This window comes from Anabrus simplex, chromosome 7 (genome assembly GCF_040414725.1).
Source record: "Anabrus simplex isolate iqAnaSimp1 chromosome 7, ASM4041472v1, whole genome shotgun sequence".
NCBI classification, from domain to species: Eukaryota; Metazoa; Arthropoda; class Insecta; order Orthoptera; family Tettigoniidae; genus Anabrus; species Anabrus simplex.
In genome coordinates, this window is record NC_090271.1 from 56,666,744 (window position 1) to 56,687,500 (window position 20,757).

The 20,757-nt window shown below is 40.9% G+C and overlaps 1 protein-coding gene across 1 annotated transcript in view; it reads right to left on the bottom strand.

Moving 5' to 3' along the window:
• Positions 1–20,757, bottom strand: part of LOC136876896 (4-hydroxy-2-oxoglutarate aldolase, mitochondrial) — a 281,174-nt gene that overhangs the window by 60,744 nt on the left and 199,673 nt on the right. The window lies entirely within an intron of this gene.

Genomic DNA, 20,757 nt, shown 5'->3' on the forward strand with positions numbered 1-20,757 from the left:
AGTTGAGTTGTGGAAGAAAACTGCTCTGGAAATTACACTGCACCGTGAGAGGGCCTGTTGGAGAAAGGGAGTGTGATGCACCGGAGAGCTGCACGGTCAGCCGATTTAATGAGTACAAACTGCGTAAGCGGAAACTCGAAATCGGGTACACATGTAAGTAGTAGCTTAAAAAAATAAGTCGATAGTAACATGCGCTACCTCTGAACCCCGTCAACTAGCCATAATAGTAATAACAATATTATTATTATTAATAATAATAATAATAAATAATAATAATAATAATAATAATAATAATAATAATAATAATAATAATAATAATAATAATAATAATAGTATGGCCTCATCTACTGAGTTTTCAGGTCCAGGTTCGGTACGTATCCTTGTTAGAGATTAAAGAATGAAGGAAAGCTAGTACATGACTGACAACGAACATGCAGCTTACCTTCCGCGGAAGTGTATTTACAAACAACGGCGTCATATCAGTCCGTTTTGAGTACACTTTTAAAAAAAAATGTGTTGTTGATTGCTTTGCATTAAGTGGATCTATACATGGAAACCTATTCAAACTTCAGTTCTTTTGAAGTAAATTTTCTCACTTTCCTAATGCTTTATGGGAAATCTTGCAGACGGATAATAAATTCTGTTTACAAGCTGCGTGTTATATCGGCTGGATAGCAAATCTGCAAAAACGTAAAAGAAATTCCGCAAACATTAATTTTCATTCCCGCAAATAGTACTTTTTCATTACCGCAAAATATTTCTACCTCCAAGCACAGTCGGGGATGCTTTCGTAGAGTTGCAAAGCATTGCTCCCGATCAGAGTAATTTACATTCTTCTCTAGGCTATGTACTTTAAAACGATGTAGGTTAAGTAAAGACGCTAAATATTCCCCTAATTTATGGGCCAGTATACATATATCGATAGATGAAATCAGAGCTACAAATTGTGTGGAGTCGTTTCATCGACATTTGAAACAATAATTTTATAAACCCCATCCTTCTATCCACAAGTATACGGAAGCTTTAAAGCAATTGCAAAGTGAAACTTATCTGAGCTTTATAAAATAAAAGTAAGTAGACGTGACCGTGAAAATCATCGTGTTGCTACTGAATTGTGGGACAAATATCAACGTGGTGAATTACCGTTACTGGAGTACGTAAAAAGAATTGCACATCGGTTCCAGCCTATCCCATTCTAGGGTAAGTGTTTCATCGAGGCAAGCAGTGTGCTGCGCTGCCGGTTTTGAAGGTAACCTGTTGTAGGCTACACTTTATATTTGAGGTAGTAATTTCTAATATTTTGCGGTAAAAATATGTGCAATTTTTCAGTAATGAAAATGGTAAGATTTTCGGCAAAGCTATGCTGTTTTGCGGCAATGCCATTTGTCGGTAATATCATTGACCTAAAGTAAGTAGTAAATCTATTTTAGATCAAGAAATGCTAACGTATTTACCGATAATTTTGGATTGTGTATGTTGTATGTTTAGTTATCAGCCCGAAGGCTCCACCATCAGCTGTCATAGATGGCCTAGGCATCACTGAAGAGGCGTACTAGGGAAATGAGGAGTAAGGTACCGGTAGTTTCCCGTTGCTTTCCACACTGAGCCAGAAGTTGCTATTACATATAAGTCTGCCAAGCCCACTGAAATGCATGCACCAACCGACCCTATGAGCAATAGTTTCACACCATTCATAGCAGGAACTGGCTGCATAAGGAATGGCATTACTAGCATCGCTCATACCTCAGTCATTTTCATATTGTCAAAGCCAAGTATAAGATACAGATCAATGAAAGTAACAAAATTGCTCTAGCCTATACCAGAAGACATAGTGCACTGTAAACACTAGGTCCCGCCAGCAAGGATTATGGAAGCAAAATTAGATTCATATTTTCAGCAATTTTGTAACTAACCAGTATTAAATTTCGCAATTCAAACTATCATAACATGCACGTAATTTCACTCTATCCCTTTTACTGGTATAGAATCGTGAATAATGGAAAATTTTCCTTAAAACATTTATACTATAATTTTATTGCAATTATATAACTGTCTTGGGATATTTTCAATACAATCAGATCATTTTGTTACAGGAAATATAAAGTGGTAATATCTACCGTCATGGAAAATTGTATGACTTTATCGGAAATCTTTGAGAGATAAATGTACCTTCATTTGCAAAATATCAATTTTAGAGGAAAAGAAAAGGGAGATTCATGAGAGTATGGACTCATCAGTAGTTGACTTAAGGTAAATCTACATAAATGGATTTGGGAGGAAGATAATGTACGTAAATTATGTATGTTCTGTCCGGCTCCATGGCTAAATGGTTGGCATGCTGGTCTTTGGTCACAGGGGTCCTCCCAAACTCAGCGTGAGATATTTGGTCTGGGATACATATCTCTCAACGTTTTCCTATAAAGTAATACAATTTTCCATGACGGTAGATATTACCACTTTATATTTCCTGTTCGATTGGTTAATTTCGCTGACCCGGGGTCTGGGTGTATGTGTCGTCTTCATTATCAATTAACAATCCTCATCACGACGCGCAGGTCGCCAACGGGTGCCAAATCAAAAGACCTGGAGCTGGTGAGCTGAATATGTCCTCGGACACTTACGGCGCTAAAATCAACACGCCATTCCATGTATATTCTTATTCTGGAAAGTTTCTCTGCACATTGGTCATCAAATTTAAAAAATAACAGTGTTGTCATTTTCTGATATCCGAGTACTGTTAAGGGGAGTTGGAATATCCTATCTCGTTCATCTTAAAGTTGCCAAAATACGTCCCTGTTCCTTTGAAACCCCTGCAAAAACACCCTGAAATTATTCGCAGCAATTTTAACGTCTACTGTGGCCTACGTTTACTGAAGTAGCATTTATTGTTTAAATAAGGTTAGCGTTTATTGTCTTGCTTTAAACTATATTTTATTTAATCTGTTTATAATTCGGGGTTGGTTTTCCTCCCGAACTCAAGGGCAGTGTCCTGGAGCGTGAGATATTTGGTCGGGGATACAACCGTGAAGGAGGAACAGTGCCTCCTCACCTGCTATGCTGAACAAGGACCTTGTGGTGGATGGGAAGATTGGAAGGAAGAGACAAGGAGGAGGGATGAAAGTGGCCGTGGCCGTAAGTTATGAACCACTCCGGCATATGCCTGCAAAGGAAGTGGAAGGAAGTGGAAAACCACTTGGAAGATAGTTGAGGTGGGAATTTATTTATTTATTTATTTATTTATTTATTTATTTATTTATTTATTTATTTATTTATTTATTTATTTATTTATTTATTTATTTATTTATTTATTTATTTATTTATTTATTTCTGAGTTACATTTGTGGCGAAGTTAGGACTCACGGCCCTCTCTTACACTTTAAATAATAACATTTTTAAATGTAAACATGAAGGTAAGACATTGTAATTCTACAAAAATGAATACTATGGGCAGGTAAGTCTCGATACAGTAACTTAAAAAAAAACTATTGAAGAAATTCGTTCGATTTAGTGGAATTTCAAGTAGGGAACCAGAACGGCTACTAATTTCATAGAATGAGGAAAGAAAACTAAATTTAGAAGATAGGTAAGTAGGAGTTTTCGTGGAAAGCAGTTGGTAAATAAGTGTCATTAAATGAAAATTCCTTCGTATGTGTAGCCACCTCATTGTTGTGAAATACGGTGTGACATAAGCATTATGTCGCCGCTGGAGCACATATCGTATGCATGAGTTTCGTGCTCGTTGAAGTCGCAAAGCTTGTTCAGCATTTAGATTGACTAGCATCGTATCACAGTAGTCTCAAATTGGGAATACGAGTGAGGGGATTAATTTAAGGATGCCCAAGTTCGATTCCCGACTCAGCCATGAAATATAAAAAGTGGTACGGGGATTGGAACGGGGTCAGCTCACTCTCGGGAGGGCGACTGAATTGAGGGGGGTTCTATATCCATGTCAGCCATCCTCGAAGTGGTTTTCTTTTCCAGGCAAATGACGGAATGGTACCTAACTTAAGGTCACGGCCGCTTCCTTCCCTCTTCCTTGGCTATCCTTTCCAATCTTACCATCTCCCACAAGGACTCCGTTCAGCATAGTAGGTGAGGGCGTCTGGAAGATGTGCTGCTCCTCCTCTCCTATTGTGTCCCCGATCAAATGTCTCACGCTCCAGGACACTGCCCTTGAGGCGGAAGAAGAGGGATCCCTCGCTGAGTCCGGAATAAAACAACCCTGGAGGGTAAACTGAAATGAAAATCCATAGCCTGTTTCTAGTCATCTGACCGGATCAGGAATGGAATGAATGAAGCCCTCATCTAGCGGCGAGGATAGGAAATGTGCCGGCTGCCGAAGCCTGTCGCACTCCTCTGGGGCAATGATAAATGACTGAGAATTGAAATGAAATGTTAATGGAGAGTGTTGCTGGAATGAAATATTAGAGGGAAAACCGGAGTACCCGGAGAAAAACCTGTCCCGCCTCCGCTTTGTCCAGCACAAATCTCACATGAAATGACCGGGATTTGAACCACGGTATCCAGTGGTGAGAGGCCGGCGCGCTGCCGCCTGAGCCACGGAGGCTTCAGGGTAAACTGACTAAATAAAAATTTTAAAAATATACTAACGTTTTCGGGATTCTTGATACCACAATTTTCTACTATTTATTATTTTCCACCACCTACTGTACTTGTATAAATCACTCAGACGAATCAAACGACACCTGGAGTTGAGAGCCGCACGGCACGGCGATTTCAATACCTCAGGATGGGAGCATAGCGAAATTAGAATCTTGTTGCTAGATACACTGTTATTTCCCCTTTAACAAAAGATAGTGAACACAGTCGTCGCATATATTATCTAGAAATGTTTTTGATTTTAAAAGTTAGATTCTTATACCGTTCACTGACCCAAGTCGTCGTCGTCGTCATCATTATCATCATCATGTGCAGTTCCCAGCTGTTGGCCAGGTCTGCTTGGAACATAAGTCTCTCCATCTCCTCTTGTCTTTCCACCACTTCTCCCTCCTCACCCTTGCCCTGTCCTCTCCTCTTCGCTGTACACACTCTTCCATTCCTTTTATCCACCTGCCACTTGGTCGTTTACCTGTTATCTCCGTTCCGCGCATCCTCCTGGGAATCTTTTACTCTGTCATTCTCTACAAGTGTCCGTACCATCTAACTCTAGATGCCTCCATCCTATTCTGTAGTGGCTCTTCTTTTACTATATCTCTAACCTTCTCATTTCTCATCTTATCCATTGTTGTCACTCCTATCCTGTCCGACTCGTTGGCTGAATGGTCAGCGTACTGGCCTTCGGTTCAGAGGGCCCCGGGTTCGATTCCCAGCCGGGTCGGGGAATTTAACCTTAATTGGTTAAGCCCAATGGCTCGGGGCTGGGTGTGTGTGTCTAGAAATCATCCTATGTAGGGCCCTCATCTTCACAGACATGCAGGTCGTCTAATAGGCCGTCTACTAGAAAAAGACCTGCACCAGGCCTCTCCGGAGGCCATACGCCATTATTATTATTATACTTCTATCCTGCTTCTCAGAAATTTCATTTCACTTGCCTGTATCCTAGTTACGGCTCTCTGCCTCATTACCGAAGTTTCTGCTGCATACGTCAGAATAAGTACTAGCTAGTGGCTTATCGCGACGATAGAATAGGAAAGGCCTAGGAGTTGGAAGGAAGCGGCCGTGGCCTTAATTAAGGTACAGCCCCAGCATTTGGCTGATGTGAAAATAGGAAACCACGGAAAACCATCTTCAGGGCTGCCGACAGTGGGATTCGAACTCACTATCTCCCGGATGCAAGCTCACAGCCGCGCGCCGCTAACCGCACGGCCAACTCACCCGGTAGAGGTTACGTACACAGCACGTCCTGTGTATCACTCTTTTACTTCTCTGGGGGAATATCCTTGCGCCAAACCAAGCTTCTGATACTTTTTAGGAACGCTCTTGCTTGTCTTCCACGCTCGATTGTTTCGTTATCATTTCTTCCACATTCCTCTATGACACTTTCCAGATAAATAAAAAACTCTACCTTCCTAAGCTGTTCTCCTCCAAGCAATATTCCTCTCATAAGTCTCTCCTATTTTCTAGCTGTGATCACTATCTCACGAGTCCAAAATTATAGCCGTATACTACGTCATTCAAAATAAATGTTTGTCTAATTCAGGGAATAAGCGACTTTGCCTTTAATATTTTGTTCAATGGCTTCCCTCATCTGCAGTATGAAAATGTTAACGTTAGCAATGGACGAAATTCCCGCCATCTCAGCGTCTCCGAAAGCATAAAAATAGCTGGAAGGCCAGAGTTGGGAAGTAATTGATTAAACGTATTCGGATGACTTGTAACTATTACAATGAAAACTCCACAACCTGTTCTCAATCATTCGACCTAGTCAAGAATGGAATAAATGAAGTCCCCATCTAGAGGCAAGGATAGGAATTGTTATGCCGGAAGCCGAAACCTGTCACACTCCTCTGGGGTACCGGTAATCATTAAATGACTGAAAGGTGAAATGAAATGATAGTGGAAAGTGTTGGTGGATTGAAAGATGACAAAGAAATCGGAGTACCCGGAGAAAAACCTGTCCCACCTCCGCGTTGTCCAGGACAAGTCTCACAAGGAGTGACCGGAATTGGAACCAGGTGGTGGTGGTAGTGATTATTGTTTTAATAGGCAGTACAACTAGGCAACCATCCTCTATATGACACTAATCAGAGAGAAAAAATGGAAGGAATATGACACTTCGAAAAATGAAGGTATCGGGCAAAGAAAATCAAGGGCCACAAAGGGCGTAAAAATGAGAGACTTCCTAGGCCTCGTAACCTACTACCGTCGGGTGCGTAAAAGAACAAGAGGCGACCATGGGAGATCGGATAGGATAGATGAAAGTAAGGAGCCTGGAATATTTGTAACTCTGAAATTGAACTTACGTTTTTTCGGCTTTAAATGTATCTCCCACTTAATCACCCCGTAGTATGGGATTAGCCTCTGCTTCATCGGACCATCAGCCCAAGAGTTCTAACCTTTTCATTTTGGGAGTGCTTGGTGTCAGCCTCTATTCTAAATAGTTATCGGCCTTTTCTAAATTTGTTTTACTGTGGCCAAGTAGTACAGGCCTTTGCCCTCTGTATATAAGTTTTCAAAGGGTAACCTTAGTAAGTAAGCTAGATCTGTGTTCTTCAACCTAATAGGTGAATAGGTTATCAGTAATGTAAACTAAAAGACTGTATCAATAGCCCATTATGGGGCTGGTCTTGTTTGTGAAATGGGTTGTGACCCACGTTCGGAAGTGTAATAATGGAGACATGCTCTCTTCTACAAATTTTAAGGCTAGCCTCGAATTGACTTGAGAATCAATCAACTCCACCTTATCATGGTCATGTTCATGTAAATGGGAGCTCAATCTCTTGATAATATTGTAGGCCTACCTGTTAGGAGCCATAGACTTATGTTGTAAACGTGTCAGAGCTTTCTAGCTCTTATTTTGTTTTCTCGTGCTGATGAGCTACAGTCTTGTTTCAAAGTTATATTATAAGTGTTTATCGACCAAACTTGCTCTTCTAAAAATTGTAAACTTATTGCGCACCGGGCGAGTTGGCCGTGCGCGCAGAGGCGCGCGGCTGTGAGCTTGCATCCGGGAGATAGTAGGTTCGAATCCCACTATCGGCAGCCCTGAAAATGGTTTTCCGTGGTTTCCCATTTTCACACCAGGCAAATGCTGGGGCTGTACCTTAATTAAGGCCACGGCTGCTTCCTTCCAAATCCTACGCCTTTCCTATCCCATCGTCGCCATAAGACCTATCTGTGTCGGTGCGACGTAAAGCCCCTAGCAAAAAAATAAAATAAAAACTTATTGCGATGAATCCAAGGTCTATTAGGGAAGAAAGAAATAACATTTCCGGAATTCTGCTACCTTAACTTACACTTTGAATGTTGCTTGTCTGCCCATTCCACCAAGGCACTTCCTATTCCTCTGTAAGCCACGGAAACGCGGTAATAATAATAATAATAATAATAATAATAATAATAATAATAACCCCTTCCCTCTCCTTCCCAAACTGCCTATCGTACCCTTGTGCTTGTGAGAGGGGATATCAACAGACATCACCGGTCATAAATCCTCTGGGTCACGGATCCTTCATCGGACACCAAGCACATGAGTTTATCTTTCAGCTAGGGGTCAGTCTGGAAGTGATGAGCTGTATAACCCAAGACAAATGAAGCGGCACAACTCACAAGTGTCCCTTGGGAGCGCGCTATACGCCCACACGTGGCGTCCATAACTCGGAACTAGGACAGAGTCTCAGTTCATTCTAACGCTTCACTGTAAGCTTTTCTGAAACTAATTTAAATAACATTAGTTGTTTATCCATTAGGGAAGTACTGGATTTCATCAGGTGCGAATTAGCAGGAAGAAGGGGAATATTTCCCGGTAAGTAAAACTGATTCCCTTGCCTGTTGATAGCACTTATTTTTTCTCTGCGGGGGGAAATGATTTTGTTTTACGCTATGCCGAATTTCATAAATTTATGCTCTGTTACGTAACGTGAATGTCTTTGCTGGTGAGACCTAGTGTACAGAGTACACTGTGTCTTCTGCTATGGGCTAGAAAGAATTTCTTACTTTCCTTTTCCAGCCTCACTCTTATCCTTGGTTTTGACAATATTAAAGTGACTTGAAGTATGAGCGATGCTAATAATACTATTCCATACGCAGCCAGTCACTGTTATGAATGGTTTGAAACTGTCGCTCATGGGGTCGGTTGATGCATGCATTTCAGTGGGCTTGGCAGACTGATACGTAATAGCAACTTCTGGCTCGGCGAGGAAGGCAACGGGAAACTACCTCGCTCGTCGTTTCCCTTGTATGCCCCTTCACTGACGCCTAGGCAGTCTGTAACAGTTATCGGCTGAGCTCTTGAGGAACAAACCAGCCTTCGGACTGAATACCCAACATAAAAGTAACGTGAAATCATGCAAATATTTTTAAAAGCATACAAATACGGAGGTCGAGTTATAAGTCATGACAACTATTTTTTTTCTCGCGAACAGCAGACAACACGGAAAATCTAAGATATGCATTTGGAAAAGTACGGTATGTACTTGCGTATGATGCCACTAGATAGTGTATGTAAACAACAGTGTGGATTTAAGCATGTCCCCAAGTTCAGTGTGTGAGTGAGAGCGTCACAAAATGGAAGTCAACAAGCAGGAGCGACGATCGTATATTAAAATAGCAGTTCTCCGCGGCAGAAATGCACGCGAATGCCATGCAGAACTGTGGGAAGCATTAGGTGTGTGACTATGATCTAATCCGCAAAGTCAAGAAGCCATTACGTGGACAACGATTTGCTAACAAAGAGGACATCGTAACCGCATTTCGGTGAGAGGTGTCACACGTTAGCGATACACATGCAGCGAATGGTATTCAGCGCCTGCCCCACCGCTGGCAACGCACAGTGGAAACCTTGGGTGATTATTTCGAAAGTCTGTAACCAGTGGAGACCTGTCCATTGTACGTAGGATAGTAAAATTTTGAATCATATATTCATCTTGTATACACTCTTGCAGTTCGTACAAAAACTGAAAGCAATATGCATTCTCCGCAGTATCAAATACTTTAATATTTTACATACTCTAACTAATGATGAATTCATGTAACACAAACGTTTATTTCGTAAGGGACTACTGTACAATAGAAAGTTTGTTTTACGCCTGGGAGAACGAGTTATTTTAGTCCAGCAAAGTGGATATTTGGAACTATCCTGGACAAGCAGCTGCATTATGTAATTGAAATTGATATTAGTTATGTGAGCAAATGGCATTTCAACCAACTTAGAAGCTCACTAGTTCCAAGACTATATCAGAAACATGGCGGCGATGCTCACCGGGTATCAATCAATCAATCGCTACTGATCCGCAGCTAGGGCAGTCGCCCAGGTGGCAGATTCCCTGTCTGTTGTTTTCCTAGCCTTTTCTTAAATGATTGCAAAGAAATTGGAAATTTATTGAACATCTCCCTTAGTAAGTTATTCCAATCACTAACTCCCCTTCCTATAAACGAATATTTGCCCCAATTTGTCCTCTTGAATTCCAACTCTATCTTCATATTGTGACCGTACCGGCACAATTAGTATTTATTTCAAGTGATATGCTTGGTAAGGAGGCTGGCAGCAAGCTTTCTTTGTGTGGATGCTGGGGGTATCGTCAGGTTGTGCAATACGAAGCCCGCCAGAGAGGCGCCTTCACCCGCCCACTGGGTGGCTTAAGGAATCCCCGAGCTAGACACACGTCATAGAAGAAGCAGGAGAAGAACACTATTTAGCGACTCCATATTGGAAAACATCTGCAAGCGTACAGCGATGCCAGAGCGATCGGGCTAAATTTAATGCATTTTTGGCGTAAATAAGGCTTGATTAACAAAACTGCACCTGTTAGAGGAGTGTGCTGAATTTTGGTGGAATTATAAAGTCAAGAGTTCTGATAGAAAATACTCTCCAAGCGAAAGGCGTTGGTAAACAAGTTATATAAGACCCGTAGCGTACGGACGCCATGGCTGAAACCAGATGCTTTTGGGGATTCCCTATTTCCCCTCCAAGATGATAAATTAATTACGGCAGATCCGCCGAACATATCAAATTCCGCATGGCATAGCGTACTTGTGCAGATCCGAGTCACACAGTCTAGCGTATTGCTAATTTCGACAGGCTGGTTTATCCAGGAGCAGTCAAAATAAGAGTGGGGATGAAGTCACTAAACCGCCCCTACCACCGGGGCTAGTATAAGTTTTTTGCAGTTCCAGGGAACTGGAGTAGTCGTTGAGGAGCTTTCGACGGGAAACGACGGTCGCTTCGCTATCGGATTACCGCTCCTTGGTATACTCTGTGAACAAAGCGGCAGGGAAAATCTTTCAGTTTTTTTTTTCTTTTTGTGATTGAGATATACTTAAGATATCGGTTGCAAAGTAGACTAAGACTTCGTGAAAGATGAAGTAGGATTTTGCATAACAACTACTTGATAGTACGTAGAATTTCTCGAGCAGAACAAAGAACTGTATAAAATCACGCTGTTTCTGAACAGAGCGTAGGTCAGATTATTAACTGATTAACAATCTAGTGAGGAGTGTTCCTTAACTATTAGACCATACAGAAGATAGGGATAGAAAATTCTGCATCATACGAATGCAGGGAACGCCCGGTTTAACAGTGTAATAGACTAGCTGAAAGTAGCCGATATATTCATCTCCTTGTAACTGGCAGTGGGTAGACAAAGAAGTAATAGGAGTGAACGGTAACACGTGTGCAAGAAATTGATAAATTGTGTGAATTACAATCTAGTTTCAGTGATCCGTGTGTTACTAAAATGGATTACGCAAGACAAGATATGGAACTTCTGAACTCCAGGACTACAGGATCCAGCGCCATGGAGTAATCCAACATGGGCAGGCCTCCGGATCCTCCGGGCAGGGCCGAAGACGTCAACTGTTGAGTACCAAGTTATGTTTCTTTCCAATGCTAGTATTTCCCTTTGTAAATAATAGTCATGAAGTATAGGGTTAAAATAACATATAAATAGGTTTAATCCGCCCAAGAATGGTCGGGAATCCTTTTATTCATTTTTGTTTCAATTAATTGATTAGATATGGGAAGGGAGTGATCCTGTGTTAGTGTATGGAATAGGAGACCCCTTTTAGTGGATATATTTGCATGTTATTATAATTTGTTTATTTAGTGCTGAGAAGGAATTGAGGGGGGAAAAGGAGTAGAATGATATGTAGATTAATAATGTAGATCTCATCTGAGCAAGTGCCTAAGTTACGTAGGGATTAGCGAGGTGACAGAGTCATCGACAAGTGCCCGTATGAAAGGAAAAACTTGGGCTAGAATCAGCACTATGTTCGTAAAGTCAGAAATAGCATGTAGTTGCATGGTAATATAAGTTTTGGCTGTAACTGGTGATGTTCAAGGAATGACGTGCCGAGGTTTGAACCCCTGTCCTCCACTACACTATTGAAGTTAGATGTAGAAGGTCTGTTAGTGGTTTGGAAGGATTTAATAATTTAAATTAATTTGAATTTTATTATTATTATTATTATTATTATTTTCTTAATGTAACTTGAGCAGTGTGTTTATACTATACATTACAAGCAAAAGGTTAGAAGATTCTTATTATTATTATTATTATTATTATTATTATTATTATTATTATTATTATTATTAGTATTGTTATTATTTTACCTAAGGTGCTTTGATTGATGATTTATACCGATAGATAGGGTAGTATCTGATAGGTACACACACTCGCCTCAGAGGCGGTGAAATAGGAGTATTGCTATGGTCAGGGGCTAACGGATGGTGCACTTTGGAAGGAGAGAAGATACGAGTCGAACTCCAGACCTCCAGAGATATGAGAGAATGAAATGTGAATTAACGGTCGAATTTGAGAAATGATTCTCGTGTACTGAATGTATGTGGGCTGGTCCGAGCATTGAATAAAATGTGCCAGTTTTCTAATGAATTAATTTGATGGACACAGAGAGAGAAAAAGGCCTAGCGGGAAGCAGGCTGAATGGTGTTTTTTTTTGTCTCCGGACCGTGGGACAAGTGTCAGCTGAATTTATGGCTGAGAGGGGAGAATCTGGAACAGGGAGGAAGATATACAAGCAGAAAGGTTGGCCGAACCAACATTCTGGTTTCTTTGAGAATAAAGACAGCAAGTGCTTTAATTGCCACCCCGTAGACCATGACCTACAAAGCAATGTAGATGTTTATTTTTGTTATGACAGTTCGATACACGAGTAGATTAATTAGGGCTTGATTACAGTACCCTGGATGGAGACGACCAGAGTCTCAGGTTCGAACCTCATGTGGGCACAGCAGCGATCAACAGCTCGCTAAGACAGCGGGTTACAACGGTTAAATTACAGCCATCGTCTTTATTGATACATGTGTTTGATATATTTTCTTTTTCAGGATGTGTTTTTGTTGGTTACTTTTAATCGATGTCGATTTGAATCTAGACTTCGTGAAAGTCCACTGGTAGTGATTGCAAATGATAGTTCGTTGTTCAAGTCTGTGTTTATTTTATATGGAAGACTTGAGTCCTTTTCCTTTCCTTCTCCGTGTTTTAGTGACGGATTTCTGATATGGTCGGAATGTTCGGATTATTTTTTTTTTTTTTTTTATCTTTACTTCATTGATTCCTAGCGTTAGCCGACCATTCAAAGGCGGACATTTTTCTTTTGTGTAAATAGAGTCTAATGTGTAATACGGGATTCAGTCCCATGGAATACTCGCATTGGGGGAACATGGCTTGTTTTGTTTGTTTTTGTGAATATGATAGGGTACTCAGTGGTTTATGCTAAACCGGGTGATGACGCGCACAAAACAATTGCGATAATACACAAAACAATTTGTGTAGCATACATCCAAACTAATGTAATAATTATGTAAGCAATATATGACACAGGCAATTCAAAGTGATAGTATGTGAAAAAGTGAAATCATATTACAACCTCTCGGTTATTCTCTGTTTTGGTAGAGAGGGATATGGATATCTACGTCTGTGTCAAAAAGGAAAATTTATTGGAGTAGAGAAAATAACAGCTAACGTTGCCTTTCACATAGATTTTGTCTGTGGAATGTGGAGGTAACAACCGATGTCAATGGCAGCCCGGATTTTTCCGCTGCTAAAATAAGTGATTTGCTCAGATTAGTTGTGTAACAAGTATCAAGAGTGTATGTAAATTTGTATATTTCACCGAGTGAGTAGTAAATTGTTCCAAACGATTTCATGCCTATCTATACCGAAAAACATGCATCCAGAATCCTCTTCCGTTCATTGTAGGCCTTTAAGGTAGTTTATGTTTTATAGCCTTCATTTGCCGCGAACGTTCTTCGGCCCTGAGGAGTCCGTGTTCAGACCTCAGGAACGGGAGAGTAGCTCTGATCTAGCTGAGTCGAATGGTCGATAACTCTTCATGTGAGTGGATTAAGTATACAATCCCAATGAGGAGAAATCGGCACAGACCAAAAAAGATCCCTTGACTATCGACTTCCATGGAGCATGGTCCCATGTGTTCGTGACCCGAAAGGGTTGGTGTGTTGTCACATGGTCCCATGAGTCATGGGGGACGGTGGGAAAGGTCCCAATATTGTGATCTTTCCTACTTTTACAGGCAGCACTCAAACTTATTCGTCTACTGACGTCCTCCCAGCAATATCTCCACTTACAGCTCGGAACATACCACTTAGTCGAGCAGCTCGTCTTCTTTCTCCCAAGTCTTCCCAGCCCAAACTTTGCAACACTTTTGTAACGCTACTCTTTTGTCGGAAATCGAGCTACTTTTCTTTCGGTTTTTTCCAGTTCTCCAATCAAGTAATCCTGGTGAGGGTCCCATACACTGTATTTAGGGTCTTACCAGGTCTTACTACAACCCCTAAATACCCTCATAACAATGTGCAGAGATTTGTACCCTTTATTTACAATCATATTTATGTGATTACCACAATGAAGATCTTTCCTTATATTAAGACCTAGGTATTTACAAGGGAACTTTCACCCCAGTTCGATAGGCTGTTCCAAAGAACATTCAAGAATAAACAGTGCCATTGTTTTCTAGAACATTAAAACTGTAAAATAAGGTCAGTTTCTGGTAATCAATGAAATTCTAAAGAACACTGTGACTTTTAGTTCTTTAGAAAATCTTAAAGCACTCTGCAACAAGACGCGTATATATATATCGAATTTCGCGCCGTTGTACGAAACACTTTTTACAGCTTCTCACCCTGCATGTTTCTAAGAATGGCCTTACATACCATTAGTGTTTATGCAAGTGAAGAATGAAGCATGTATTACGTATGAAATAGCGTTCTCACGTTTAGTGGACGAGTGCAGTCAGTTAAATTTAAACCTTAATCCCACTCACATAGTTGAGGACTAAAATGATAAACACAGTGCAGTGCAAACAATATTTCCAAATGCTAATATCATTGGCTGCCGCTTTCGTTAAGGGCAGGCATGGTGGAGAAAAATATATACTATAGATCTGACCACCGAATTCCGAGATCTTTTTTTCTGCTATTGCAAAGTTATATGCAAGTCCTATGTTTATTTGCGCTAAGTTTGCTAGATCCAGGTTTAGTAGGAGACTGTTTTTCAGGTGTCTTCATTCCCAATATACCATCTTCCGGCAAACTAATAGAATTTTGTAATTATTTGTATGGCAGTTATGTAGCGGAAGATGCAATATCTTAGACATTCATATGCGCTTCAGTGAACAAACTGCTAAGGCATATGAAAGTTTCCATTCGATGATTACTTCATGTTTTCATTCATCACATCCAGATATTTATACTCCAATAGCAGTACAATATTCTAAATAATAATAATAATAATAATAATAATAATAATAATAATAATAATAATAATAATAATAATAACCTTACCAAAACGGAACGAGAAGGGGAAAAGTCGCATAACCGAAGGGCTGGACAAATAATGACCACAAGAGAAAATTTTAATCTGAGTGAATTTGCTAATCTTTTCTTTTTTCTTTTTTGTATTTTTTCGTTCAATCAATAACAACAAAAGAACAAAGGATAAATATCTGAAAAATAATAACAATCAGCTCACTGAGCTTCAAAGTAGCTGGGGAGAAGAAGCTTCCATTAACTTCTCCAAGACTTTTGAGTCTTTACAAGAATAGACTCCCTTTAACTGTACACAAGGAGAACGAACTCCTAAATGTTCAATACCTTTCAACTTTATTACAAGTCAGTTTAATTAATATTGCATGAGGAGGAAGGACTCACAACTTTCAAGATTTTACGAGCTTAGTATCAAAATCACGGCGGCCGGGCTGAGTGGATCAGAAGGTTGAGGCACTGGCCTTCTGATATCAACTTGGCAGGTTCGATCCTGGCTCAGTCCTGTGGTATTTGAAGGTGCTCAAATACGTCAACCTCGTGTCAGTAGATTTACTGGCACGTAAAATAACTCCTGAAGGTCAAAATTCCGGCAACTCGGTGTCTCCGAAAACCGTCAAAAGTAGTTATTGGAACGTAAAAGCAATAAAATTATCATTGTTATCAAAATCAAGATACCTTCTTGAATTATTCCCAGAGGGAAAAGGGAAAATTCAAAGCTTACTAGCATTTACCGAAACTACACACACTTGACACTTCCCCCCGTGGCTGGGGATGGTAGAGTATCATCGACTCTATTCCGTGCCTGTCGTAAGAGGCGACTAAAAGGGGCCCCACGACCTCTTAAATTGGGAGCGTAGGTCAGTGACCACGTGGCCCTTAGCTGAGTACCGGCATTGTTTCCACTTACTTTGCCAGGCTCCTCACTTTCATCTATCTTACCGAACTCCCTTCGTCAACTCTTATTCTTTTCCAACCACGACGGTATTAGATTTTCGAGGCCTAGGGAGTTTTTCATTTTCACGCCCTTCTTGACCTTTCTCTTTCTTTGGCTGATACCTTCATTTTTCGAAGTATCGGGCCCCTTCCATTTTTCCCTCTGATTAATGTTAATGGAGTATGGTCGCCTAGTTATACTTTCTCTGAAAACAATGATCACCACCACAACTTGACACTCGCTGTCTTTACTCCACAGGCAAGCAAAGAAATAAAATTCCTTTCAGAAGGATCCTGAACAAAACAGGAGCAAAAACTCATACTACTGGGGCAAGAGAAAATTAATTTAAATATTCAACACGAAAATAGGCCAAACACAGAGAGAAGGGGATAATAATAATTTCGTATGGCTATTTCTGGCCGGGTGCAGCCCTTGTAAGGCAGATCCTCCGATGAGGGTGGGCGGCATCTGCCATGTGTAGGTAACTGCGTGTTATTGTGGTGGAGGATAGTGTTACGTGTAGTGTGTGAGTTGCAGGGATGTTGGGGACAGCACAAACACCCAGCCCCCGGGCCACTGGAATTAACCAATGAAGGTTAAAATCCCCGACCCGGCCGGGAATCGAACCCGGGACCCTCTGAACCGAAGGCCAGTACGCTGACCATTCAGCCAACGAGTCGGACAGAGAAGGGGATGATGAACCTATTCAAGCAATCCCATGATATGATCACAATAAAACCTAATAGGTCAGAAGACCCAGTAATACAGTGAATAATCCATACTACAATACTTTGTGAATAAGTGAAAATTAAGGATCGAAAATGCAAGAAAGAAAAATTTAAATTTTGAAAAACTTGGTCACAAAAATAAAAAATGGACAAGGGAAATGAGTTTTCAAATTTGTGTTTCCTATGACATGACACCCACTCGATGGGTACAACTGTGGTTTGAAAACCTAGAAACCCTACATTTTGCAACCTAAATACTGTTACAAAACTCTACATTAAAATAAGTAGACATGACACAAACCTAACTGTTATATGTTGAGGGGAACCCTGGTATCTTCCCGTCGGCACACCTAAATGAGTTCACATAATTAGGATGAGGAAGCCAGCCTTATCTTAGATGCTGCCCCAGCACGCCAGCTGCCTTAAGTGAGGGAGATCCTCACACGTCCGTGCACCATTTAGGACAGTCTCTGGGAGGCCGAAAACTGCCTTATCTATAACGGTGATCTGGGCGATGTTTGAGATGACTTAAATTTAAAACTTCAGTACGGGCATCTCTAGAACCAAAGAAGGAAATAAGGGAGTGAAAAACCCTGACCTTAACGATTCTCCTTAAAGAAATTAATAACTAGAAATTTCAAGCAGCCGCACCTAGGTGGCACCCCTAAATAATAGTAATAATAATAATCATAATGTTATTGGTTTTACGCCAACGTGTCGTAATTTTGTCCCACGAGAGTTCTTTTACGCGCCGGTAGGTCTACCGACACTGGTCTGACGTTTTTAATCACCTACAAATAACAACGGACTGACCCAGAAACGAACCTGCCAACTTGGGCTCGGAAAGTCAGCGCCTAAACTGTCTGAGTCACTCCGCCCCGCTCGGTCGTTGAACCAGAATTAATTTTAAACTGAAGTAATCATTTTAAGAGAACAACAGACATCGGAAAATATTGAAAGAAAAACACGTTCATAAGGAAAATTCTTGACCCAAAACTCCTAGATTATATAGAGTCTCGAAATCAAAAAGGCAATCGATAGACGGACGAAGGGAGGAGAAATTACTGATCCAATCGTACGCTTTGAATCTTCAGTCTGTCAGACGAGTGACGTAGACATTGAGGAATGAGCCCTGAAAGACTCACAAAACAAACAGTCAAATTCCATAAAAACGGGAGGAAAGCAAAAATAGTCTCTATGAGATGAATCGGCAAAATAAAAAGCGACCCTAAATTTTCAAGTACTAGTAAGAAGACGTTCATAACAAATGAATCTTATATCCAAAAATCACAAACGGCAAGTTGATCAAGAAGACAAAACAAATAACAACTAGAACCAAAGAGAGAAAAGAAGCCACAACAAAAGAAATAGGGACACAAAATAAGGCAAAGAAACGCCACTAAGTGGATTGCGTAGCCGTAAGTGGGCTCATTCGCGAATAAATAGTAGTTATTTCGTCTTTCCACACGTCACAATCGCTTCAAGGGGAGCGAAGTTAAAACTAATTATTACTTTTGAGCCGCCCTGTACTGGCAAAGGTTACGGCAGGTTATACGTTATCTGAATATTTATTTTATTGAATTCCTAATGCTTATTCCTCTTCCCCTCCGTTTTATTCTTCCACTTCTCTTCAAAATTGGTCGTCATGTCCGCTACATGCTAAGATTTTAGCTCTTTGAAACAGTGATATGCTTTGTTAGGTTCAAACGGGGGCAATATGATTCTCCACGGTTTGATATTCTCATTCTTCCAAACGGTATCCCTGAGTGAGATGGCTAGGATAGGAGACAGAGCGGAGGGTAATGGAGAGCAAGTCATGGCGAGTGCAAGCAACTGATAGAAGCCAAGAGAATGATGGACGCAGGAAATTGTGTGGAGAGTTAGAAGATAAGACTTGGGAAACACCAAAGTGGGGCACTGATACGCCTCGGGATTCATTAACAAAAGGGACGCAACAATTTTAATCCTTCTCTTCGCTCTTAAGCAGGCTCCCATTAGAAATGTATCAGCAGTTAGAACATTTTTAGATAACAGCAGTGCTGTAGTGGTAAATTTAGCAGGACCGTAGCGCTCTATCACAACTGGAATATCGGGTTCACTATAGTTGTAGATATGTTAGAGGGATCGTCCTAGTGTAAAGTTAAACAATTCAGTTGGGCTTCAATTATGAGTTTTCAGAGCATTGAAATAAAATATCGTACAAGTGAGAAAACATCATACGAAATTTTATGTGCAGTATAAAAGCGAAGGGACAGAAACCAAGGTATAAAGCCAGACCGCATGTAATTCATAACTTACTTTATATGAATTCCTTATTTTTTACACATTTTAGGTTGAAACTACTACTACTACTAAAATGTTTTCATTCCTCCCCTGACGGGGGAGGCGGGCCTTTTAGACGGTGACGCCTTCTCTCAGGCGGGGAGTTTTGTTGCGGTGAAGGAGATGCTCGGAGAAGGTGAGGGGATTGGCGGCCGTGGCCTATACTAGGAACTGTCCCGGCATTCGCCTTAGTGCAGGAGAATGGTAAACCACGGAAAACCATTCTCAGGACAGCCGACGGCTGGGACCATCCGGGAGGTCCAATCCTGTCTCGTCTCCTGAATGCAGAGGCGTAGAGCCACGGTAGAGCAGTTGAAACTGTCACATTGAGTTTAATGTTCAGCCGTTCGCTTTTCGTTTGTGAGAAAATGGATTGCCCTCATACTCCTTGGTCTCATTTAGTACCCAGGAAAATGTTATTAAACACAACTATTTGGAGAACGCAAGTTATACACCTATAAAAGTTGGCTACCGTCCTTCTAGTTGATACATACAATACATAAACAGAGCGCAAGGTGGTCTGGAAGTTTCCACGCTGTAATCCATACACTAAATCCCCTTAGGGTGGTGGCTGCAGAATACACCCACGGTATCCTCTACCTGTCTTAAGAAGCAGCTGAAAGGGGCCCCAGGGGCTCTTAATTTGGGAGTGTGGGTCGGTGATTACGGGGTCCTTAACTGAGATTGCTTCCACTTATTTGTGCCAGGCTCCTCACTTTAATCTAGTCCTATCCGACTTCCCTTGGTCAACACTTGTTCTTTTCCGACGCCATCGTTATTAGGCGTCGAGGCCTAGGAGGTCTTTCATTTTCACGCCCTCCGTGGCCCTTACCTTTCTTTAGCCGATACCATCATTTTTTGAAGTGTCGGACCCCTTCCATTTCCCCTCTGATTATATGACTTATTTCTTTAGCGCATGGCTAATACACACTTTCAACAACAAATGCATGCAATAATATCGGAAAGTACACCTCAACGCCGCGCATTCAAAATTAGCGCCTTAATGAACGCCTCTATCGATCAAAAGGTGAAAATGATACCACATGAAGTTGGAACTTTAATCAGAAGATGTCACTACTAAAATATTAAGGAACTGTGTTATTGTGAGGTTTCCTAAACTGATTGAATTTCTCCTTGTTTTGTTTTGCCATTCATCAAGAAGTTTGGACATTCTTTCATACCAAAAAACGCTGATCATGCACTCTGGTGCAAGGTGAAAGAACTTACAACTTAAAGAAGTTTAGTATTTCTAGATTTTCATAACTGAATCTTTGTTCATTTATTTTTGGGTTGGCAATACTTGTTTTTCTTTTCGCCAGTTTTGAATCTAGCCAATCACGAATTTTTGTTAT